The sequence below is a fragment of the Hyaena hyaena genome, unplaced genomic scaffold (genome assembly GCF_003009895.1).
Source record: "Hyaena hyaena isolate Hyena2069 unplaced genomic scaffold, ASM300989v1 scaffold_540, whole genome shotgun sequence".
Taxonomy (NCBI): domain Eukaryota; kingdom Metazoa; phylum Chordata; class Mammalia; order Carnivora; family Hyaenidae; genus Hyaena; species Hyaena hyaena.
The window spans coordinates 1,236,250-1,253,070 of NW_024081171.1; the positions used below are offsets into that span (position 1 = coordinate 1,236,250).

The window sequence follows — 16,821 nt, forward strand, 5'->3', positions numbered from 1 at the left end:
ACATTTATTTTCCTCAAAGTATTAACTCATTTGCTTAAGCCTAATATAACAGAGAGTAGTTTTAGGCTTTTTTATCCACATTGATATGAAATGCAAACCTAGAAACTAAATACTTGTTCCCATGGTGTCATGTATAATTTGCATATAGTTAGTGAACACATTTTAATAGTAAAACTCAATGCATTTTTAATAATGCATATACCTGGATAAACTATATATCTATCAATAGAAAAATTCCATTACTAGAAAGCTCTAACACATCTTTTCTCAGTCAACATTCCAAGCAGAGGGAACCATTGTTTTGATTTTCTTTGAAACTATAAACTAGTTTAGGGGTGCCTGAGTGGCTCAGTTGGTTAAGCGTCTGACTTCAGCTCAGGTCATGATCTCACAGTTTGTGGGTTTGAGCCTCGCATCGGCTCAAACAGCTGTGCTGACAGCTAGCTCAGAGCCTGGAGACTGTCTTTGGATTCTGTGTCTCCCTCTCTCTCTGGCCCTCCCCTGTTCATGCTGTCTCTATCTCTCTCTCAAAAATAAATACTAAAAACATTAAAAAAATAAACTATAGACTAGTTTTAGGACATCTTATAAATAGAATTGTACAGTATGTACTGTTTTCCTTTCATGTTCTCACATTCTAGCATATTTATTTGAATCGCTCATGGTATTATTATTATTAGCAATTTGTTCCATTTTGATGCTGTGAAAACATTGCTAAGTGATCAAATTCCAGACTTATTCTGAAGTCAGAAAAAAAAAAATAGTTGTCTCTGGATCTGTGATAGAAGAGATGGAAGAGACAAATCAAATTGGCTGTCCAAATATTTGTCACCATGACTGGAAGACTAGAGTTAACCTTTACTGAAATGTAGAAGACAAGGTCAAATAGGCTAGAGCTCAAGTTTGGGCATGTGAATTTTGAAATGTATTTTAGAAAATTTTGAAATGTTTATTAGAAATGTATTGAATTTAGAACTACATGTTAGAATTACAAGTTGAAAAGTAACTGTTCTTTTGTTCTAAGAAGTTGATAGGAAAACAGCATACTGAAGGAAATGCTTTACTGTAGAACACCAAAGTTTATGCTGACCTTTCTTTTCTGCTGTTTTCTCCTAAGTTGTTACCCTGGGCACTTAGTTCTTTGTTTTTATAATTTTGTTTGTTCTTACATAAGCATTTAGATGAAGTACAATGGCATTAGCTTCATCTCATGTGCATTTTCGGATTATTATCATAAGTATTTTTAAATTTTCACTATTATTTATTTAGAGCCATTAATTAAAGTATAATGTTATATAATTTGAAACAGAGTTTTTGTTCAATTATCTCTTTTTTTTTAAGCGGGCTTTAATTAACTTTATTTTTCTTATATAAAATTATGTGGTAGCCACAGCTGGAGCCTGGGTCTTCTACAAGGAGATTCCTGGTGTCCGTCTTTACAAGGCAGTCTGTGAATGCCTGATAAGGAGATTTAGAGAACACAGTGCCTTTCCAGAGGTCATGGATAAGATAGCTGTAGAACTTGGAAATGACATCAAAAGTGGCCTTGTCAAAGGCGTCTGGATGGTTCATTGGGTTATGTGGCCAACTCTTGATTTCTGCTCAGGTCAGGATCTCATGGTTTGTGAGTTTGAGCCCCAAGTCAGGCTCCAGGCTTGATAGCATGGAGCCTGCTTGGAATTCTCTCCTTTTCTCTCTCTGCCTCTCTCTCTCTCTCTCTTTCAAAATAAATAAACTTAAAGAAAAGTTGCCTTGTTGAAGTTTCCCAGGTGGCAATGCACCCCCTGGTCAACCTATAGCAATTGTCAATATCAGCCATCATCAGTAGTTTCTTGGACACAGGAGCTGAGACAATGCCAATGCCTCTGGGAGCCAGATGAGGTACCCCAGCACAGAGCCACAGGGCCTGGTCACCTTGTATGGGGCAGTGTGGGGCTTGCCAATCTTGTTTCCCCCGTAGCCTCGCTGCATAAAGCAACAGAAAGCTTGTCCAGGATGATGGCCCCAGGGACGGCAGTGGCTACCTCCCTGGAGCACTTAATAACACTGAAACCAATGTGTTCATAGTTTATGACATTTAAAAAGTATTTTAAATGTTTTAAATTTATTTCTGAGAGAAAGAGAGCATGAGCAGAAGAGGAACAGAGAGGGAGGGAACGATAAAGTCAGAAACAGGCTCTGGGCTCTGAGCTGTTAGCATAGTGCCAGTTGTGGAGCTCGAACCCACGAATTACGAGATCATGGCCTGAGCTGAAGTCATACACTCAACCGACTGAGCCACCCAGGTGCCCCTAAATGTGTTCACTGTAATCTCCAATCGTAACAATGCCTTGAACCTGGTCCACAGGCCAACATGGGTCTGCTTTTGCAAAGGCATAATTTTCAAAACTTTAAGAGATGCCCCCAGGAAAAAGTCAATGATTTTAGATTCCTTGATGGGCATAGGGAAGAGTTAGATCTCCTTTAAGGACCTGATCTTCATGTCCTTGGCCAGGTGGCCTAGCTTGTTGACAGGCACCTACTCCTTTTCCCCTGCCTTGCCTCTGTGAGTTGTGGCACCTCAGCTTCAGCCTCAACCTGGCCCATGATGCCACAGCTGCATTATCTACCATTTGGTGTTTTCTCAGAGATGAAGTGTTCAGTTATCTCCTGTTATTGATTTCTAGTATCTCTCATCATGATTAGAAAAATTGGTTCTGTAAGTTCAACTCTGATATTTACTGAAATATGCTTTATGGCACAGACTATGATGAACTTTTGGAAATTACATCTGCAAAAAAGGAGCATGTATTATTAAAAAGCATATTATTAAGAATGCCAAATATATTTGTGATCACAAGTAGGCAGTGATTAGTATTAGCAGAAAGAAAGTTGTTAAGCTATATTACGTTAAAAATAAAGAAATAAAATGGAAAGGGAAGGAAGCACTATTAATGATTGAACAGATACTACTATTTTTTATTCATTATTTATTTTTCTGTTTTTAGAATTCTTGAAGTTTTAATAGGCATATATATAGCTTCTCAGCTATAGATTTCATCCTCAACTGCCTGAGCAGAGACATATTGCCATGATAGTATTTCAGGCCAATGGAATATGAGAATATGTGATTTGTAAAACATCCTTAAACAAGGACTGCTTGCCCTAGATTTCCTCTCAGCTAATCTGTTGTCTGGGAAAGTCTTAATTAGAGCAGGTGGCTTGATGCATAGGTAGCAGTCATATATTCACGATGGAACAAACAACTTATTTGATTCAAAGTTCAGAGTATTGGTCTGTGAATTGGCTCAAGTCTGGGAATTGAGTAAATCATGAAGGCTTCTCACTTGAGATTAGTGAAACATTCATCTCTCTCAATCCTAGGGTCCCTATAATCACTTAGCCCCCACCCAAAATCTGTGTCAAAATATTCTGATTACTGCAAACCCTGCTGCCCCTTACGATGACCATGTTCACCCAGCTTCAGATGATGAAGCAATATCTGCAGCCCTGGGAGCCTATTTTCTCATTTAGATCTGAAAACTCACTGCAATGACAGTATCTTCAACTTTAATCTTTGACTTGCAGATAACAGCCAATTAATACAGAGGTCTTTCTTTAAGAAAAACAAAAGTTTACTTGTTTTCAGACTGAGAGAGCAGAGAAGGTAAAGAGGGAGGGGGAGAGAGAGAGAGAGAGAGAGAGAACCCCACACAGGCTCTATGCTGTCAGTGCAGAGCCCGATGCAGGACTCAAACTCATGAACAGTTAAGATCATGACCTGAGTCGAAACCAAGAGTTGGATGCTTAACAACTGAGCCACCCAGGTGCCCCACTAGAGCTTTTCTGATGAGGTGGATGCTTTTCAAACAAATTTTGAAAAGCTCAAGTTTTGCTCAAGTTATTAGTGGGGTATATGTCCTCTAGATATTTCCAAGTGACAAAATTTAGGAACAGCAAGATCATACAAAATAAATTTATATTTACACTCATCTCCTTGAACCTTTAGATTTTCCCATTATAGAACAACAAGTATGTTCTGATATCTCAACTTCATTTAATGCAGGGCACTTTTGAGCCCAGGTTTTATTCAAACAAATGAGTAAAGTGTTAGAGCTATGTTCTTATATTCAAAATAACACATTCAATATTGTTAATATTCAGAATTTATTGTTCAGGGTCTTTTTGATCAGTGTACCCACATCAAGTCAATTCAGCCAGATCTGACCATATATTTTTCATTCCTCGTATAGCACTGTTAATCTTATTGTCACCTGAATTCATCAGGTCTATGTCAATACAGCCTGGTAAAATTCTTTGTTGTGTCTCGTGCATCCTGTCAGGTTAGACTTTGTAGTCACCCTTTTGTGGTCTGCTGCATCTATTTGGAAGTCTAAGTGCAGAAAAAAGTAGTGGATGTAGAAACTAAGAACAGGCATCCACCTAAGAAGCCATGGTCAGGTGAGATCTTTATGGAGAGATAAGGCAACACTTAGCTAATCCCTTCATTGGGGAGGATTTTGCTACTTCTACCCACAAAAGAAGTTCAAAAAGAAGTTTCAAGGTATTAATTCATCAGAATCCATCCATAAGTCTACACAGCAATTCAAAACCCCACTCATGCCTGATCATGAGAAGGTGACTATCTGAAAACCAAGAAGATAAGCTTTGCCAAAAATCAGCCCTGTTGGTACAACGATCTTGGAATTCCAGGGTCCAGAGCTGTGAGAGGATAGTTATATGTTGTTCGAGCCATCCAATCTATGACATTTTGTTATGGGATCTCAGCCTGACTAAAACACCATTAAAATCAAGCTTTAAGTACTAGTATTAATGTGAAGTAAAAAAGAGAGAGTAAAAACGATGTGTCTCTATCACCATAATATTGAACATAGAAAAGTAAATATACAAATACTTTATACATTGAGAGCAGACTGGAAAGAACTACCATAAAATTAGTTTAGTAAGAATTCTTGTAAACCACTCTTTTTTGGGGTGAGCAAAGCCTTGTTTTCCCAAAAAGCTTCACATTGATGAGTCATTAGACTTTAGCTCCATTCTGGCTGGCAACATCTGTTCAGAATGTCCCAGTTAATTTCATGCAGTCTGTGGCTGCTGTGTGTAACCCTGCCTGTATGAAGAAAAGCTGGGTTGCACCTCTGGAGGGTGGAGGGGGGTGGGGAAAGAGAGTAAGAAATGACACTGTAACTGTTCATTGAGAAAAGGAAAATGATACAGGACTCTAAGTTTAGACTCTTTGAAAAGAGATAATAATAGAGTCCTTCATACTTAGAATGTATCCAGTAGTAAACCTAAAACTTAGTACTAGAACATGTTCTTCTGCTTCTAGCTGTTTTAATTTAGAAACAAAGAAAGTCTTGGGGCACCCAGAGTTAGTGGGTTAAGTATCTGACACCTGGTTTGGGCTCAGGTCATGATCTCACAGTTTCATGGGTTTGAGCCCTGCATGACCCTCGGCACTAGCAGTGTGGTCTACTTGGGATTCTCTGTTTCCTCTCTCTCTCTGACACAGTCTGTGTCTCTCTCAAAATAAATAAAATTTTTTATAAAAAGAAAAAGTCACCAGTCATTGTATCATCTCTCCAACTAACATTGATTTAGTGTCCAATTGGTATTTTACTTTAGAAGTCTTTTTTTTAACCTCATTCTTTTTAGTAATTCAGTTTTTAACTTTAAAATATGTACAACTTACTTAGAAATTATTTTATGAAGTTAATCAGAAGTATCACAGCCAAAAGGATGCACTTTGAAATTGACCTAAGGCACAAAGATGCTGTTGCAGTGTTAAATAACATTGTGCTATCCCTTCTTGTACAAAAGCAAGAGGAGTTATCTTTCCACACAAATAATTTGATCCTAATCTCAAGCAGCTGACACTCCTCTGCAGACCCATTGTCTATCCCTTTAAAAATTTACACAGTGTAAGTCTTACTGCCCTTCTTTCCAATGCTTCTTAGCTATCCATTGAATAGTAGTTCTAATCTTTTAGAAGCTTCATGACTTTAAACGAGGGACTGAACAAAAGAGTTAAAACAAGCTCACATGGTTTTCTTTTCGTTATTATAAATACTTTCAGCATTATCTGTGCTGAATTGGCTCACAAGTTAGAAATCAAATATAGATGTATATACGTGTGTGTATAGGTATATATATTTGCTATTGTTCTTTTTTTGTTAAATATAGAAAGAAGCTACTATATCCTCCATGAGCTGAATGGGAAGACTACAAAATAGAAAACTATTGGGGAGATGGGCAAGATATTGGAGAAGTAGGGAGCTCTGTACATTTTGCCTGCACCCATTTCTCAGAGAAGGCCTGAAGTCATAGGACAGTGAGCCACAGGATTTTGGGAAGAGAAAGAGACAGAGTACACTGGGAAGGAAACCTCATAAGTGCGTGAGTGCGAACTGGGGAAGATAAAAGCGGGACGGGACCCAGAGATAGGGAGGGGCGGTGGGGGGAACCCGGCTTGCGTGCAGCTGTGGTGAGTGATTAACCTGTGAGTGGTGGTGAGCTGCCGTGAGTCCAGGGGAAAGGAAAGAAAGCTGAGATTGCTCATAGAACCGTCCCTGGAGAAGAGAAAAAAACCTTGGCTTGGAAATAGAGTGTTTTTTAGCTCTGGCTGGGGTGCTGACTTTAATTTTTTTTTAATGTTTTATTTATTTCTAGGAGAGAGAGAGACAGTGTGAGCAGGGAGGGTCAGAGAGAGAGGGAGTCACAGACTGAAACAGGCTCCAAGCTCTGAGCTGGCAGTCAGCACAGAGCCCGATGTGGGGCTCAAACCCACAAACCGCGAGATCATGACCTAAGCGAAAGTCGGACGCTTAATCACTAAGCCACCCAGGTGCCCCTGGGGTGCTGACTTTAAACTAGGTGCCCTGGTCACAGAAGGTACCAGAAAAACTGAACTGCCGTGCGCCCGGCACCATCCATGGCGGCGGCGGCCCAGTGTAGCATCAGCAACGCCTGCGGTGGTGGTACCAGCGGCTGTGAAGCTGCAGTGGCACGTGCGACAGCAGCCAGCTGAAGCGGCAGCAGCAGTGTGCTGCGGCAACCCGGACTCTGCGGACATGAAGTTGCTATGTTCCCCGAACGCACTCGGGTTGTATCGCTGCTTGACCCCGGCGGATCTGAGGCTGTGACACTTCCCCCACCACCCACTCAACCCCTGGCAACAGGGAAGCAGTGACCTGAGGGCTGTTCAGGGCGATATTACAAACACAGCGGACTGGGACATGGAAAGAGGCAGGGCGTGGGGCATAGAACTCAGCCCACCTTCCCTACATCCTCAGCATAGGGAGATCCGACCGAAGAAGTAATATGCAACACTTGGTTGAGAAGGGACTGGGACGACACCATTCTTCTGCCCACAATCACCAAGGTGGGGCATCAGGGAGGCCAGTGGACACAGTGGAGACAAGACCTGCCTACACCAAACCACTCCCATCCCCTCCAGATAGCTGTTTTGTTGTTGTTACATCTGTTTTTACCGGAGCCTGGGTTTGCATGTTTATTGGCTTTGTCTGTGCCTTTGTGTACCTTTGTTCCCTCTGTGGTTGTCTGTTTTCTTTTTCCAGGGCTGCCTCAAGAAACAAGCCAAACTACACATGGTGGAGAGTCCCTAATACCACTACCAGTAGGGAAACAAAATAACCAAACGCTCAACAAGAGAAACCAAGAGACACCATCCAAAGAACACTTCCTGAACAGACAGGCCATGAACAGTCCAAGAGCCCTCTCTAATACAGCAGAACTTGCAGGGGCCAGTGTACAACAAGCTTTTAAAATTAACAAGAGATAGAAAGCTAACCAAAATGACAAAATTATTCCTCCAAAGAAATACCAGGGAGAAATGACAGCTAGAGAACTGCTCAAAACAGATATAAAAAACATAACTGAACAAGAACTTAGAACAATAATCATAAAATTAATCACTGGGCTTGAAAAAATCATGGAGGACATCAGAGAAACTATGGCTACAAACAATATGGAGCTTAAAAATAGTTATGAGGAATTTAAAAGTGCGATAAATGAGATACATAATAAACTGGAGGTATCCAATGCACAGATTGAAGAGGCAGAAAGGAGAATAAGTGATTTAGAAGACACTATTCCAGAAAAAGAAGAAACTGAGAAAAAGAGAGATAAACTGATCCAGGCACATGAAAGAAGAGTTCGAGAGCTCAGCAATACAATCGAACGGAACAATATCCGTATCATAGGAATTCCAAAAGAGGAAGAGAGAGGGAAAGGTGCTGAAGGAGTCCTGGAACAAATTATAGCAGAGAACTTCCCCAACCTGGAGAGGGAAGTAGAAGTTGAAATTCGAGAGGCACAGAGAACTCCCCTTGGATGTAACTTGAATCGATCTTCTGCACAACATATCGTAGTGAAACTGGCAAAATATAAGGACAAAGAGAGAATTCTGAAAGCAGCTAGGGAGAAAAGGGCCCTAACATACATGGGAAACCTATCAGAGTGGTGACAGACCTATCTACTGAAACTTGGCAGGCCAGAAAGGAATGGCAGGAGATCTTCAATGTGATGAACAGTAAAAATATGCAGCCAAGAATCCTCTATCCAGCAAGCCTGTCATTCAGAGTAGAAGGAGAGATAAAAGTCTTTCCAAATAAACAGAAATTGAAACAATTTGTCACCACTAAGCCAGCCCTACAAGAAATCCTGAGGGGGACGCTCTGAAGGAAAGATTGCAAGGAACGCAAGATACCAAAGACACACAAGCATGAATCCCACAAAAGACACAAAGACTCTAAACCCACATATTACAATAATAACACTGAATGCAAACGGGCTGAATGCTCCAATCAAAAGACATAGGGTAGCAGAATGGATAAAAAAAACAAAATCCATCTATTTGCTGTCTACAAGAAACGCATTTTAGACTGGAAGATACCTTCAGCTTAAAAGTAAGGGGATGGAGAAATATCTATCATGCTACTAGAAATCAAAAGAAAGCTGGAGTAGCTATACTTATATCAGACAAACTGGACTTTAAATTAAAGACAATAACAAGGGATGAAGAAAGACATTATATAATAATTACAGGGTCCATCCATCAGGAAGCACTAACAATCATAAATGTCTATGCACTGAATATGAAAGCACCTAAATATTTGAAACAATTAATCACAAACAGAAACAAGCTTATAGATAAGAATATGCTAATAGCAGGAGAATTTATTACTCCGCTTACAGTAATGCATAGATCAACCAGACTGAAAATCACTAAAAAAACAATGGACTTGAATGACACATTGGACCAGAGGGATTTTACAGATATATTTAGAACTCTACATCCTGAGGCCAGGGAATTCACTTTCTTTACAAGTGCGCATGGCACATTCTCCAAGACAGATCACATACTGGGACATATAAATATAAAAGAATAGAGATCAGACCATGCACACTCTCAGATCATAATGCTTTGAAACTTGAAATCAATGACAGGAAGAAGTTTAGAAAACCTCCAAAAACATGGAGGGTAAAGAACACCCCACTAAAGAATGAATGGGCCACTCATGCAATTAGAGAAGAAATTTAAAAAACATATGGAAACAAATGAAAATAAAAACACAACAATCCAAACTCTATGGGATGTGGCAAAGGCAGTCCTAAGAGGAAAGTACATTGCACTCCAGGCCTATTTCAAGAAATTAGAAAAAGCGCAAGTCCAAAATCTAACAGTGCACCTAAAGGAACTAGAGGCAGAGTAACAAGATCGCTCTAAATCCAGTAGAAGAAGAGAAATAGTAAAAATCAGAGCAGAAATAAACAACATAGAGACCAAAGAAACAATTGAACAGATCCATGAAACCAAGAGTTGGTTTTTTGAAAAAAATAAACAAAATTGACAAACCTCTAGCCAGGCTTTTCAAAAAGAAAAGAGAGAGCACCCAAATAGACAAAATCATGAATGAAAATGGACTTATTACAACCAACCCCTCAGAAATACAAGCAATTATCAGGGAATACTATGAAAAATTATTTGCCAGCAAACTGGACAACTTAGAAGAAATGGACAAGTTCCTAAACACACGCTCACTACCAAAATTCACACGGGAAGAGATAGAAAATCTGAACAGACACATAGCTAGTGAAGAAATCGAAACAGTAATCAAAAATCTTCCAACAAATAAGAGCCCTGGACCTGATGGCTTCCCTGAGGAATTCTACCAGACATTTAAAACAGAATTCATACCAATTCTTCTCAAGATATCCCAAAAAAATAGAAATTGAAGGAAAACTTCTGGATTCATTTTATGACCCAACATCACTCTGATTCCCAAGCCAGAGAGATCCAGCTAGAAAAGAGAACTACAGGCCAATATCCTTGATGAATACAGATGCAAAAATCCTCAACAAGATACTTGCAAATCGAATCCAACAGCACATAAAAAGAATCATCCACCAAGATCAAGTGGGACTCATTCCTGGGTTACAGGGCTGGTTCAATATTCGCAAATCAATCAATGGGATACATCACATCAACAAAAGAAAAGAAAGAAAACATATGATCCTGTCGATAGATGCAGAAAAAGCATTTGACAAAATACAGTATCTCTTTTTAATAAAGACCCTCAAGAAAGTCAGGATAAAAGGAACTCACTTAAACATCATAAAAGCCATCTATGAGAAGCCCTCAGCTAACATCATCCTCAACGGGGAAAAACTGAGAGCTTTGCCCCTGAGATCAGGAACAGACAGGGATGTCCACTCTCACCACTGTTGTTCAACATGGTGCTGGAAGTCCTAGCATCAGCCATCAGACAACAAAAGGAAATCAAATGCATCAATATTGGCAAAGAAGTCAAACTTTCACCTTTTGCAGACGACATGAAAACCCGGCAGACTCCACCAGAATCCTACTAGAACTGATCCAAGAATTCAGCAAAGTTGCAGGGTACAAAATCAACGTACAGAAATCGGTTGCATTTTTATACAATAACAATGAAGCAACAGAAAGAGAAATAAAAAAACTACCCCCTTCACAATTTCACATAAAAACATAAAATACATAGAATTAAACCTAACCAAGGATATAAGAGATCTGTATGATGAAAACTGTAGGAAACTTATGAAGGAAATTGAAGTTGACACAAAGAAATGGAAAAACATTCCATGCTCATGGATAGGAAGAATAAATATAGTTAAAATGTCATTACTACCCAAAGCAATCTACACATTCAATGCAATCTCAATCAAAATAGCACCAGCATACTTCTCAAAACTAGAACAAACTATCCTAAAATTTGTATGGAACCACAAAAGACCCCGAATAGCCATAGTAATGTTGAAGAAGAAAACCAAAACGTGAGGTATCACCATCCCAGACTTTAGCCTCTACTACAAAGCTGTCATCATCAAGACAGTATGGTATTGGCACAAAAACAGACACATAGACCAATGGAATAGAACTGAGAACTCAGAAGTGGACCCAAAAGTATACAGCCAACTAATCTTTGACAAAGCAGGAAAGAATATCCAATGGAAAAAAGACAGCGTCTTTAATAGATGGTGCTGGTAGAACTGGACAGCAATATCCAGGAGAATGAAGCTAGATTATTTTCTCACACCATACATAATAATAAACTCAAAATGGATAAAGGACCTGAACGTGAGGTAGGAAACCTTCAAAACCCTAGATGAGAAAGCAGGAAACAACCTCCTTGACCTCCACTGCAGCAATTTCTCCCTTGACACATCCCCAAAAGCAAAAGATTCAAGAGCAAAAATAAACGGTTGGGACCTCGTCAAGATTAAAACTTCTGCACGGCAAAGGAAACAATCCACAAAACTAATAGGCAACCGGCCGAATGGGAAAAGATAGTTGCAAATGACATATCAGATAAAGGATTAATATCGAGAATCTATAAGGAACTCAACAAACTCCACACCCGAAAAACAAACAACCCAGTGAAGAAATGGGCAGAAGAGATGAACAGACACTTCTCCAAAGAGGACATCCAGATGGCCAACAGACACATGAAACGATGCTCAGCATCCCTCCTCATCAGGGAAACACAAATCAAAACCACACTGAGATACCACCTCACGCCAGTCAGAGTGGCTAAAATGAGCAAATCAGAGAACTCTAGATGCTGGCGAGGATGTGGTGAAACGGGCACCCTCCTACACTGTTGGTGGGAATGTCAACTGGTACAGCCCCTCTGGAGAACAGTGTGGAGGTTCCTCAGGAAACTAACAATAGAACTCCCCTATGACCCAGCAATAGCACTGCTAGGAATTTACCCAAGGGATATAAGAATGCTGATGCATAAGAGCACATGTACCCCAATGTTCATAGCAGCACTCTCAACAATGGCCAAAACATGGAAAAAGCCTAAGTGTCCATCAACGGACGAATGGATCAAGAAGATGTGGTTTATCTATACCACGGAATACTACATGGCAATGAGAAAGAATGAAATCTGGCCATGTGTAGCAACATGGATGGACCTTGAGGGTGTTATGCTGAGTGAAATAAGTCAGGCAGAGAAGGACAGATACCATATGTTTGCACGTATAGGAGGATTAGGAGGAAGTTAACGGAGGACCATGGGGGAGAAGAAGGGGGGAAATAGTGGGGGAGAGGGAGAGAGGCAAACCATGTGAGACTCTTGAATGCTGAGAACAAACTGAGGACTGATGGGTGTGGGAGGGAGCGGAGGACATGGGCATGGAGAAGGGCACTTGTGGGGATGAGCACTTGGTGTTATATGGAAACCAACTTGACAATAAACTATTTTTAATAAATAAATAAATAAATAAATAAATGTAAAAAAACTATAATAGAGTGGGAAAAAATGAAATAAAATATGTCTGGCATATAAATTGTACAAAAAAATAGAAAACTATTTTTTAAAATTTTTGTTTGATATTTTTGAAAGAGATAGAGAGATAGAGAGAGAGAGAGAGACAGAGAGACAGACACAAAATGAATGAGCAAAAACATGTGTGAGACAGAGGGAGACACAGTATCTGAAGCAGGCTCCAGGATTTGAGCTGTCAGCATAGAGCCTGACAGTGGGGTTTGATCTCACAAATCATGAGATCATGACCTGAGCCAAATTCAGACACTTAATCAACTGAGTCACCCAGGTGTCCCCAAAGTAGAAAGCTATTAAAGTGCCTTTCACCCTATACTTGGCTCTGCATGATTTACAAAATACACAGATAAGCATTGAGCCAGTCGATTTTACAATTTATATAATACGCTTGCACAAGTGTCCTTTCTAGGCTCTCATGCATACTTGACTCATAACAGAAGGGCCTTAATATTTTCAGGGAGCTGCCTTTGCAATTACTTATTTCAAGGTAAGTCTGAAAGAGATCTTTGAGTGTGTGTGTGAAAATGTACTTAAATAACTGAAAATCAATATGAAGAGTTTGAGCGTGGTCTTGGAATATTTGCTCTTTTGATGAAATATATTATTTCATCAATATATGTGCTTTTTAGAGAGAAGCCAGGCAGTATACCATATATAAGGATAAATAAAATACCTACATTATAAAAACCAATGTATTAAAAAATTTGAGCCTAAAGAAGACACACAAATATACTCCTCTAACTTAAATACACCGTATCAAATTAATGCTAATAATAGTTTAATGTTTATTGCCCAATAACAGAGAGACATGCACCAATGAATAAAAATACTAGAGAAGTAATGTTACCAAGTTGACAACATAGATTATTCCTATCTTTACTTTCCCTCAGAAGAACTAACAACCATTCCTGGACAAGGTATACCTGAGAAAATCCTAGAACACACAGGGGTAAGACTGAAGCAGCCACTAGTACCACAGAGACTTTTTTTTTTTTTAGAACCAAGAAAATCTGATTTTATTTATTTACCTGTTATTTTCTCAAGATAGCTAACATACATTGTAGTCTTGGCTCAGGAGTAGATTCTTGTGATTCATCACCCATTTTTACCCAACACCCTACCTCCATCAGCCTTCAGTTTATTCTCTGCACGTAAGAGTCTCTTATTATTTGCCTCCCTCTCTGTTTTTATCTTATTTTTCCATCCTTTCCCCATGCCCATCTGTTAAGTTTCTCAAATTCCTCATATGAGTGAAATCATATGATATGCATCTCTAACTTATTTCGCTCAGTATAATACCATCCATTTCCATCGACTTTGTTGCAAATGGCAAGATTTCATTCTTTTTCATGGCTGACTAGTATTCCATTGTCTATATATACCATTTCTTCTTTATTCATAAATCAGTTAATGGACATTTGGGCTCTTTCCATAATTTGGCTATTGTTGATAATGCTGCTATAAACATTGGGGTACATGTGCCTCTTTGAATCACTCCTGTATCCTTTAGATAAATTCTTAATAGTGCAGTTGCTGGGTCATAGAGTAATTCTGTTTTTAGTTTTCTGAGGAGCCTCCACACTGTTTTCCAGAGTAGCTGCATCAGTTTCCCTTCCCCCCAACAGTGCAAGAGGGTTCCCCTTTCTTCATATCCTCGCCAACATCTTTCGTTTCCTGAGTTATTAATTTTAGTCACTCTGGCAGGTGTGATGTGGTTTCACACTGTGGTTTTTATTTGTATTTACCTGATGATGAGTGATATTGAGCATCTTTTTATGTGTCTGTTTGCCATCTGGATGTCTTTGCAAAATGTCTATTCATGTCTTCTGCCCATTTCTTAACTGCATTATTTTTTGGGGGTGTGTTGAATTTGGAAAGTTCTTTATACATTTTGGATACTAACCCTTTAACTAAGATGTCATTTGCAAATATCCTCTCCCATTCCATTGGTTGCCTTTTAGTTTTGCTGATTGTTTCCTTTGCTGTGCAGAAGTCTTTAATCTTTATGAGGTCCCAATAATTTATTTTTGCTTTTGTGGGCCTTGCCTCTGGAGACAAGCCAAGCAAGAAGTTGCTGTAGCCGAGGTCAAAGAGATTGTTGACTGTTTTCTCCTCTAAGGATTTTGATGGCTTCCTGTCTTACATTTAGATCTTTCATCTATTTTTTTAAATATTTTTATTTATTTCTAGGAGAGAGAGAGACAGCGTGAGCAGGGACGAGTCAGAGAGAGAGGGAGATACAGACTCTGAAATAGGCTCCAGGCTCTGAGCTGGCAGTCAGCACAGAGCCCGACGCGGGGCTCGAACCCACGAACCGAAAGATCATGACCCAAGCGAAAGTCGGACGCTTAACCGACTAAGCCAGCCAGGGGCCCCGGATCTTTCATCTATTTTGAATCTATTTTTGTTTATGGTGTAAGAAAGTGGTCCAGGTTTATTCTTCCGCATGTTGTTGTCCAGTTCTCCCAGCACCATTTGCTAAAGAGTGATTTTTATTTCTTAAATACTGTGAAGCAAGTTGGGGGAAATGGTCCCCTGATGAGGGAGGAACATTGAACAAAGACCAGGCCCATCAGCAAAGGCTCAGGGTTGTAGTTGGGCTCTTCCTGCAGTCACTTTTGTATATCATCCCAGAGCTGCTGCCTGTAGCTCTCCTGAGCCTCCAGTGCCTCCAGATTCCAGTTCAGGTTCTCAGGGCTCATCAGAGACCAAGCTCCAGCTGTCCTAGCTGCCCAGCTCATGGCCTCTGAGAGAAGCAGCTGGGGTCCCAAGACAGACCACATTAGATGGATAAGTGAAATGGCAACATTTTGGAAAAAATATTGCTCTCCCTTCAAGATGGTGCAACATGACACTGACTGGTCTTCTCTATGCCTAAGTATTCCAGTGGGTAAAGAGAGGCTAAGACAGATATGTAATTCCCTCAGTGTTGTGGATCACTCACTTCTTGGGACCCTCTAATCTAGTCTCATCCTATAGTGATTGTGTGTGAATCTGCAGGGATAACCACTGGGAATCCAGTGGAAAAGAAAGAGAAAGAAGCTTGCAATAACCAGCACTCAGATTTGGGCCAACTGAGCTCCTACCTGCAGTACCCAGGTAGTTCCAACCACCACCTTTACTCACCTGCAGCATCAAGTCAGTGGCACAGTCTGACTAGGGAACCTGGCAATGTACAGGTCTGCCTGATTTGGGTCTTCAAACAAATGGCCAGACCCTGGATCCTGGTCTGTCCCTGCCTAAGCAGGGAAGCAAATTCAAAACCCCACCCACTGAGAAGTATAGCTCCCAGCCATGCCTGACCAGCAAATCTGGCTTGAATACCTGGAAGCTGTATAGCCCAGCAACATTGGAGCAGGATTCTGATAGATAGAGTGGATCATTCAGAGGAAAGCCAGTGGCCCCAGTGAGCCAGGAAACCTGAGGAGTGGGTAGGCTCAATTCAAGACCACAAACAAAGATACTTGCCACTTGGAGCCAGTTCTACTATTGGCCTATGAAGAGAAATTATTTCATGGTCCTACCCATCGCTAAACGTGGCCTTCAGATCAAATCAGAGCACACTGAAATCCATGTAACCCATCCAACAGCCCATCATACAGGAGCACTTGATCAAAGAACACAGCCCATGGCTTAAGCCATCCACAGAGGAAAACAGGTGGCTCCATCTGGCCAGGAAATTCAGTGCAAAGTCTTGCCTAACTTATGTTCCCAAATAATGAGCTATGCAGGCCCCAGGAACCACTTTGCTACTCTACCAGGGAAGGGAGCTAATTCATAGTCTTGCCTATTGCTGAGCATCAAACCCAGTCCTGATCGCCCAGGAAGCCTGATCAGAAAATCCAGGAGACCATGGAGCCAATCCTATGGCCTATTTGGGTGGGGAAGCAAACCACCAGTCCTATCAAACTGTTCATAGCCAGTGACACTCCCCACCACAACCTCAGAGGTCAGGCTGCATCCTCACCAAAAA

The 16,821-nt window shown here is 40.3% G+C and overlaps 1 pseudogene; it reads right to left on the bottom strand.

Moving 5' to 3' along the window:
• Positions 1–1,376: 1,376 nt before the first annotated feature.
• On the bottom strand, positions 1,377–7,359 carry LOC120247664 (annotated as a pseudogene).
• Between the last annotated feature and the right edge of the window lie 9,462 nt (positions 7,360–16,821).